This window comes from Primulina eburnea, chromosome 11 (genome assembly GCF_022965805.1).
Source record: "Primulina eburnea isolate SZY01 chromosome 11, ASM2296580v1, whole genome shotgun sequence".
NCBI lineage: Eukaryota > Viridiplantae > Streptophyta > Magnoliopsida > Lamiales > Gesneriaceae > Primulina > Primulina eburnea.
In genome coordinates, this window is record NC_133111.1 from 28,142,152 (window position 1) to 28,152,741 (window position 10,590).

Sequence of the window (10,590 nt, forward strand, 5' to 3'; positions counted from 1 at the left end):
ATTGCATTCAGCAATAAAATGTCCTTTCTTTCCACAATTAAAGCAGGCTTGACCATCATCAGTATGGCCCTTTTTGAAATAAGGTTTATTCATCTGTAATTGATTTTTACGAATAAATTTACCAAACTTTTTAACGAAAAGGGACATGGCTTCATTGCTTAGTAGCTCAGCCGTTTTCTTACTTGTTCACTCTTCAACCGGAAGAGTCACTGTGGTAGCGGCCAAGGATTTTTTTTGTTGGGATGTGGATGGCTCCTCTTCAGTTCGTATTTCAAGCTCGAACTCATATTCTTTAAGGTCTGCAAAGAGATAATGGAATTCCAGCTTGTTCAAATCTTTGGACTCTCGCATCGCTATGGTTTTCACATCCCATTCTCTGGGAAGGGCTTGCATAACCTTCAAAGAAATTATAAGATATCAATGTTTGGGAGGTGGATGGCTCCTCTGCATCGCTATGTATTGAACAGCTCGCATCACTATGGTTTTCACATCCCATTCTCATGTCGTCATCTTGGGCTGCTAGATGTACCTCAATACGAATTTTCCAATCATCATAATCTTCTTTAGAGAACATATGAATTTTGTTGAAAGATGCCATGATTAATTATAAGATATCAATGTTTGAGAAAACCCCGCTCTGATACCACTTGTTGGGATCGGGAAAGAGTTTAGAGGGGGGAGGGAGTGAATGAACTCTTTCAAATTTTTGCTTTTAAAACTTTGATTTCAACCTTTTTTAGGCGATTGAAAATTCTTCTCAAATGGTTGGAAATGTGAACCACTAGTAAGTGTGGAAAACAGTTCACAATTTCCAATGACAGCTTAAAAGCGTTGACAGGCTTAACAACAAAATGAAGCTGGAAAAGTATGTGCTTGCGAGAAATAAACGACACAAGGTTTTATGGATGTTCAGATATTGAATACTCCTACTGTAAAGGCCCGTAATTCGTACTTGAAAATTTGCGGAAAAATTTAAAATTTTCTCTTTAAGTAATTAAAATGCCTCATTCATATTCATAAAAATAACTGATAAAAAGTTTAATCATTCAAAATAGCAGCGGAAGTAAATAATATTTCAAAACGTTAACTTAAAATAATTCATCGTAATAAACTGAGTTTGCATAAAAAGAAATAATAAGTAAACTGATAAATGACGTCCTCAGGTTCCTACTACTGCCGATCCAAGATGGCTCACTGGTCCCCGCCCTCAGTCCCGACCTCATCAGTACCTACAACAATCAAGCCTAGTGAGTCTAAAGACTCAACATGCATATATCATAAGTAACAAGTAATAATAATAAAATTGCATGCAAGGTAAAAATATCATGAGTCTGGCGTAACATAGAAATATCATGTCATAAGTAATTATTATACATGCATAACTGAACTGAAAATCATAAGTGAAATGTTGCTCGATAGAGCCCTGTCATGAAATAGCATAAAATAATTTTCTGTTGAGAATATGTTCTACGCAATTGGCCCCTGAACTGAACTGAATCGTCTGATCAGACTAAACCACAGTATACTAGACGGTAGAGATCTGCCAATACATGAACATGAACTGAACCGGTCAGTGACCACCAGATGAAGTAATAATCCAATGATAAGCTGTTATCCCATGAATTGAAGTGGCCACAAGCAATATCGCATATATCTCAAAAATAAACTTTTATATTTTTATGCACATAATATAATTAAATATCATGTATTAATTTTACCGAATGGGTTGGATCTTTCCCAGGCTCGCTGCGACCTTACTTTAACATGAAAAATATGCAAATGATTTAACTTGACCACAACTTTGTAATTGAACCCGAAACGAGACAATTACGCCCAATGACTTAGTGTTTAATCATGACTATGTGCCAACCCGAACCATCATTTAGTCATGATTAAAATACACCTAAAATGATGAAATAATGCATCCTAAAATTTCAGTACTTCGAAATTTCTGGAATGGAGGCCAAAACATGAAACGCTCTTTCGAGAGTCATTTTGGCACATCGCATCGTAAATTCTCGTACGACCTCTAAACATAACCGAATCACAAACGGCCAAAAACATGACCTTCCTAACTTTATGGGGCACTGTACAATCCAAGGCCATAGGCTAAAAGCCAACCAAGAACTCTAACGAGCCTCTGAACCAAAGCACCAACTTGCTGTAAAAAAAACACAGCAGCAGCGCTTTCGCTGCATGCGTCATTTGCAAGGCTAATGGCCATTGGGGCTTGAACCATGACCAGAGCCTCTTCCAACATCCTAGAGTGTGATTTGAACCATAGCTAAGGGCCCTAGGCCAGACACAATTCAAACAACACCAGCAACATGACCACGCTTCCGACCGAGAGCAAAAACTGCATGTGTGGGACGTTACTATTGTTTGCTGTCGTGGATCATTCCAGTGGCCATTTGATTGACCATGGCATGATCTAGACATCAAGAGGTATGGTATGAACCGTGGCTAAGGGCTACAAAACCAACCAAGATCCATACCAACACCATATACTCGATACTCACACATGCAGAAAAATGAAGGGATCGAAGGGCTTGTTCTTGTTTTATTTTAAAACTGTTGGGAACGTGAACCAATCCATGAACGGGCATCTTTGTCACGTCCTAGACATATCAAGGAAGGGTCCGAACCATGGCTACAGGCCCTGGGCAAACCATGATCCAAACTCTTCCTTTCGACAACCGAATCAGAAAAATCGTGCTTCAAACTGCACTAGAAGGAAGGTTGCTGTCATTTCTCAATCCAGCATGCATGGGGCTCGACTAATGGACCGACATGATTCTAATTCACCCTAGTACATTTCTAGTTGCAGCCTTGGGAGCCTAGGGTCGAGCCAACCACCTGAAATCATCAAAACAACCGAAACCGTGAAGAGCACAAGGAATACAAAAATTTCTGTACATGTTTCGAAAAATGTCTTGAAAAAATTTCGGTTTTTGCCTTATAAAATCATGATCATGAAATATTTAAAAATCATATTATGTCTTGATTTAAGAGTGAAAGAAAATATAAACATGCCTGGATTTGTTTTAAAATAAAAACAAAAGAATACGACTACGCGGCGCGGAGGAGACAGAGTGTTCTTCTTTCTCACTTTTTCTCTCTTATTTTCTTATGAAGACTCACGATTTTCTCTACTGAAAGGGAAGTGAATTTCGGTCATATGGAGAGGGAGAAATGGTTAAGAGAAATGAAGGAAAGTCTATCAATTAAATGGGAGATAATGGCAAGATCAAATCTTGCTATCCTAGAATTTGTCAGATGGTTTGATATCAAAAGATTTGAAGGGTATTTAGGAGTGCACTTGGTCGATAATTAAGTCTAGGATCAAGGGAGAAATTGCTTAATTGATTAATTATTGAAGAATAAATGGTGAGGGAATTATCTCCAAGAAAAAGTTAAGGAAAGAATCAAAGGAATGAGTTGTCAAATATTTTTAAATATTCCAAAGGTGATGGCCGATTTTCTCTTTTAAAATGGGGTGGAATATTGCTTAATTCAATAATTATTGGTGATTAGAGTGAAGGGATTATCTATCAAGAATGGGATAAGGAAAGATATCAAAATGAAAAGTTGTCAAATTTAATCCAATCTAGGAAGGGATGGCCGAAAATTTGAGATAATGGGAGGGAAAAATATTGATTAAATATTTTATTTTAAATCTTTAGAGTTTTTCTCTACCCATTAAGTATTTTAGTGAATAAATAATTTAATTTAGGATGGTAATTATCTTGCATGCATGGCTAATTTTTAAATTAAATTTACTAACTTGTTAAGTTACAATTTTTTAAATAAAATAAGTCTAGATTAACTTATCTCAATTGGTCAAATATTTTAATTTAGGCTTTTAATTAAATTCTTGGACAAAAAAAGGAACTTATTTACCACTTATCTCCAATTAATTAAATAATTCCTTGAACTTTCTTTTTACATTATAATAAATTATTATTTATCTTAAATAAATTCTAGGAATGTTTTCTTAATATTAAATTTTTATCCCAATACTCCAACTCCAGTCCGGCCTCTCTTATTTAACTGAAATGATAAAACTATACTTATGCGATTTAAAATAAATAATCAAGACTAAATAACTTTAAAATTCCTTAAATAAATAAAGAAATCATTTTTAAATTTAAATACTAGAAATTATGTATGGCTTATACGTAGTCTGATTTACGGGTTCTACACCTACGTCACCTCTTTTCCTCTTCAAGAAGGATTCCACTAAAAGACTTTGGCTTTACAAACTTTTTGCAACAACCCACTCCAATCAGGACTTATCAAACTACCTGTTTTGGAACTCTTAGTGGTCACTTTACACGTCTGGATTTTAAGAACACTTGGTTCACTAGGCACCACAACTTAACCAAATAACCAAAAGGTTATTGATATGAATAATCTGATTTAAGTAGCACGAAAATGATCCTTGAATGATCGAGTATCTTTCTGTTCAATGCGAGATGATTGAGAGATGATTTAAGTAATCTTTGAGTGTGCTCTGAATCTTCAAAGTATGCAAGCAGATGATGATTTTTCAGCTGTGAATTGAGTAGTTTTTTCTTTGTGTCTCCATCTTGCATACTTCTCTATTAATATAGCCGATTAATCCAACGGTCGGGAAGGACAAGCAACGTTAACCTGAGCCCCTGAACAGATGTGTTGTTGTCATTTTTAAGAGCATTAATTGTTCTATAATCGATGCATTTAATTTTCTTTTTGCTCAGCGTAGTTCTAACTCATATTTCTTGAGGAGTTCCCTTTTATGGTAATAGTTTTCAGCATTAGAACTTTGTAGTCTATACTTGATCTTCCTTTTCTGGGATATTGAAATAAATGCAGATCATTCTTGGGACTGGTATAGAGATAAGTTGATTTTTGAAGCGGTGTAATTCTTTGAATGTCTAGAACCTGTCAGAGAATGTCTTTCAATAATGAGCAATAAATAGCTCCCTTTAATGATCCGATTTCGAGGAAGATCATTCAAGTACAAACTTCTTTTTATCCAAACGGTTGAATTTGTAGGCGGTCTAAAATTCAAGTAGTTAGTCTTCTTGTGCTTTAGTCGGTTGAAATATATTCCCATTGCTGAGCTGGGCGGTTGAACTGATACCTGTTACATATATGAAATACAGTTGTTTCCTGAAGCAGTGAGGTGCTGTCTTGATTTTGTCATACACCAAAATTCTTGGGTAATAATAATTTCTTAACAATTTTCCCTTTTTTGGTGATGACAAAACCCAGCTGTAGATCTATTCAATACAGTGAATTTTACAGAGATAAGTAAGAACAAAACATTGTATTTCATTAAGTAAATGAAATTACAATTGTAAACAAATTAACCAACTAAATGGATACAACAATTAATGTTTCTTTTGACCTGAAATTTGTTGTGCTTTGGCCCTTTCTTCCTTTTCTCTAAATTCTTTCATCACAGAAAATTCTGCTTCTTGAATGGCCCTTAGTAGCTCTCATTCCCTCTTTTTGACATCACCGTTAACAAGGAACTCCATAATTTCTGCAAGCTGATCACCTTGGGCATCGATACGTCATTCAACATTTGTTTGAAGACGAGTTATTTGTTCCGAGAGGCCAAGGAACATCTTAAGGTGTGCAGAATTATGTCTGTCTTGCCGGAGGTAAACACTCAGTTTGCATTGCAGCAAAAATCTTGGCATAGATCAGACTTTATGTTTGAAAAGCCTCCTTCAGATCAAAATGTTTGCGACTAAGAGACAGAATGGATTGATCCATAGTGATAAGTCTGGTCAAAATCTCATGTTGACAATTTTCTTCTGGGAATTCTTGTTCTTCAGGTTTACCTTGATCAAATAGTAACATGTTCTTAAAGGAGACCAGCTGAGAAGAGGATGCTTTACCAGCACATTTTGACGGCTCAGGCTCATGGAGTTCAGCTGTTATATTCTCAATGATTTGGTCAATATCATCACTCGAAGCAGAGCAGAGGGTTTATAGCCGGTGATTTCTTGTACATCTGGTTTTGCTGATAGAGGACTAGATGGAGGAGAATGAGTGTCGTGGATGCTGTGGTCACTTCGTCTTTCTGTAAATCTATGGGAGAGGTTATCAGCGGTTCTTGGGTAACAATAATTTCTTAAAACTTAATGTTCAAGTTCAACCGGTAAATGACAATGCATACCAAAAACTAATCTATATGGTGACATCTCTAATGATGTTTTAAGTGCAGTTCTATATGCCCATAATACATCAATTAATCTTAAAGAACAATCTTTTCGATTTGGTTAACTGTTTTTTTATAATATTTGTTTTATTTCTCTATTTGCAAGTTCAACTTGATCATTACTTTGAGGATGATATGTGGTATAAACTTTATATTTAATGCCATATTTTCTTAACAAAGATGAAAATGATTTATTTATAAAATTATTTCTTATATCACTAATTATTTCAAATCGGCTAAAAATATTTTCTTTTAAAATTTTTATAACAACTTTATGATCATTAGTTCTATATAAAATTGCTTCAATCCATTTTGAAACATAATCAACAGCGACTAAAATGTAGATAAATCCAAAAGATAATGGAAATAAACCCATAAAATCTTTTCCTCAACTATCAAATATTTCAATAATTATGATTAGATTTAAAGGCATCATGTTTTGTTTTGATATTGATTCCATCTTCTGATAGTTTTCACAAGATTTGCAACATATATGCGTATCTTTGAATAAAGACGGCCAATAAAATCTACATTGTAAGATTTTTGTAGTTGTTTTATTGTATAAAAAATAACCTCCACATGCCTCTGAATGACAAAATTTAATAACATTACTTACTTTATTGTCGGATATGCATTTTCGAAAAATTTGGTCAGGACAATATTTAAACAAGGATCATCCCAATAATTTTTTTATCTCTTTCAAGAATTTATTTTTATCATGTGAATTCCAATGAGAAGTCTGTCACAAAAAAATTTACAATGTTAGCAAACAATGGTATAATAGTAGCATAAAACAACTAATCATCTGAATTTTTTTAATATTATTGGTATTTCATTATGAGATGATTGAGTCATTATTCTAGATAAATGATCGGCTACGACATCTTCTTTTTCTTTTATATTTTAATTATAATATCAAATTCTTGTAACAATAAGATCCACCGTATTAATCTTGGCTTAGCATCTTGTTTATTTGATAAATATTTTACGGCAGAATGATCAGTGTAAACAATAGTAGTAGAACCAATTAAATAAGACCTTAACTTATCTAAAGCAAATACTACTGAAAAAGAATAACTGAAAGTAATTCTTTTTCAGTAGTTGAATAATTTATTTGGACATTGTTAATGTTCTACTTGCATAATAGATTGCATAAGGTTTTCTTTCTTTTCTTTGTCCTAACATAGCTCCTATAACATAATCACTTGCATCACACATTAATCAAATGATAAAGACCAATCTAGAGGTTGTAAAATAGGTGATGTAATTAAAAGATTAATTATTTTTTAAAAGCATTTTCACATTTCTGAGTGTAGTGACCCGTTCCAGAATCACCTACTAATCAAGAACTAAGCATGCAATTAACCTAATTAACAATAATCAGAGATAACAGCGGAAAATACCAACAAAATAATGGTTATACAACCCAATCGAAGTCTAGAATAACTCAAAATAAAAATACCCAATACAACCATATCGAATCAAAACAATACCGATAAACTAAACCAACCAGATACTCAACGTCCTCCTCCTGCTCCTCCTGAACTGTCCAACCTGAGGCCTGCCCCGTGGGAATGGGGTGTCCAAGAATAAACAAAACCGAGGACGTGAGCGATAAGAACGCCCAGTACAAAAGTATGAGTATACAGACCTATATGAAATGCACATGCTATGATCATGATACCGGGGTAGTCAAGAAACAGGAGTCACAAAAGGATCTCAACAATGCTCAGTCTAGAGGCGCCAAGTGGATAGTGCCGCGCGGTACACCTCTGGGTCACTGCATCCACTACAAGACAGACGTGGACCTAAAATGTCCCGGACCACCGAAGCCCTCCCGACCCGTCGGCCACTGTGTACTCTCGGTGTCCATGCGTCCACAAGACAGGGCTGAGCGGCCCCAAGATATAGCTTATCTCGAAAGAGATACAGCTCAACAGTAAAGGCTATCTCGAAGAAGATACGGCTCAACATGAAATGCAACGTGCAGTAATAAACGTGACATAATAGCATGCATCATATGACATATATCAATGCACCACATAATCATGCAACACATATAAGAATGTATACTCAACCAGGATATCTCGGATAGTACTTTCGTACCTCTATCACAGCAATCCTAATTCACTGGAACCACCAGACAACAGGTCTAATCCAAGTCTATTCATCAAGTGAAAACCATCACTAAACTTATCTACCAGACTTAACTAGATAATCCTGAGATAAATACTGATAAAATTCCAAACCTTCGTCCGTCGCTAGCCCGCTGATGCCGCTAGCTCCCAACTAGAGCACAGCTCTGCTACAAGACCAGCAGCTCCCCGCTAGTGCCCAAATCTCGGAACAAGACTAGAACCTGTCAGAAACGACTGAAATGCTATGGAATTCTCTGAATTGGCGAGTCAAAATGAGGAAATCCGACCACTATTTATAGGCCATGTTCGGATCGTCCGAACCCTCTTCGGAACGTCCGAACTCTTACGTGTCCATCGGCTCTTGACAGCTCATGATCAGATCCTCCGATCATACACTTCGGACCGTCCGAACATGCACGTGTCCAGCTGCTCTTGACACCTCATGATCGGATCCACCGAACCCACCTCGGACCTTCCGAACTCTTCGGTGCTTCCGAACCATCTTCGGTCCGTCCGATCATGACTCGGTCAAAATTACACATTAAACCTTCTTAATCACCATTACTCCGTTAATTACCCAATTTGGAATTCGGGCTACTACACTGAGTCCATTCAAATTGTGTATCTTTTATTAAAAGATTTGAAAATGGATTAGATATTATTCTGAAATTTTTTATAACCCTTCCTGCATGACCCAAGAATGATCGAACTTCTTTAACCGTTTTTGTTGATTTTAAATCAGCAATAACATCAACTTTGGCTTTGTCAACTTCATTCTTTTTTCAGATATCACATATCCTAAACAATCCTTGATTTAACCATATAACGACATTTTCTTCGTTTAAGACAGTATTTTATTCTTCACATCTTTTTAATATTTTTTCTAGGTTTTTAGGACACTTTCAAATGAGTTTCCAAAAACAGTTATATCATCTATAAAATCTTCTACAAATTCTTCAATCATATCACTGAAAATACTTAACATGCATATGTGAAAAGTAGCCGGAGCATTATATAAATCAAATGACATTCTTTTAAATAAAAAAGTTCCAAATGGACAAGTGAAAGTATTTTTTTCTTGATCTTCTAATCATATAGGCGTTTGACAATACCCCAAAAACCAATCAAGAAAACAGTAATAAGAATTACCTGCTTTCTAGAATTTAATCTAAAAATGGTAGTGATAAATGATATTTTCTAGTTGTATTATTTAATTTTCTATAATCATGTAATGCCCAAGAATTTGATTAACGTAATCCGAGATGATTAACGTAATCCGATATGATTATAGATGCATTATGCCGAGACCGAACGGGGTCTAGTAGATGAATTATACAAAATTGGACAGAACTAGTGGCGCCCGAGCGGTAGTTTTTGACCGCCCGAGTGCCAATGTTCAACAGAAGTGTGTCTCGGGCAGAAGATGTGGCGCCCGATCGGTAGAAAATTACCTGCCCGAGCGCCAATGAATAATAAGATAGGTATCCGAGCAGAAAGTGCCGCGCCCGAGCGGTACTTTCTTACCGCCCGAGCGCGAGACGTGTTGCATGCGGGGTTTGCCATTTGCCTTGCTGCATGTCCATGTATGTATATATATATATATATATATATATATATATATATACATGCACGAATTCTTCAGAATCAGAAAGGGGAGAATCGAGAAAGGTTCGGGAAAAGAATTGAAAAATCCTTACGCCTTTTGTGAGAAATCCGTCCGTCTGATTTTGAATCCGACTTCGGTACTGTGTCTCTATCAATGCAGGCTACTACAGGACGTAAGTTTTATTACGTTTTACATGTCTTGAAATTATGATGTTGTTAGAATTGAATACACGTCATATATGTTGTTCTTGACATGTTAGACAGCGTAGAATCGAAGTCAGATTAAGAAACGGACTGAATATGAACTTGTTATGATTTTCAGAATGAGATTGACTAGAAATGATATCAAGATGGAGTGATATCGAGTATAAGACGTTAGGATTGATATCTGACTGATATGATATGGCTGAATATATTGAGATTATGCCGTTATGTTGTTGAAACAGAATTTGATTGAATTCTGTTTGTATCCAGTATTAATTGAGTGGTATATTGATATTGTACCCTCGATATTGTGATTGTCAGATTGAGTATTGACAGGCTTTGAGTTCGAGACTGCGACCGAGTCAGAGTATCAAAAAAAAGGTATAAATTAATGTTGTGTTGGGATTGCACAACTCGAGGAAGGTTTGA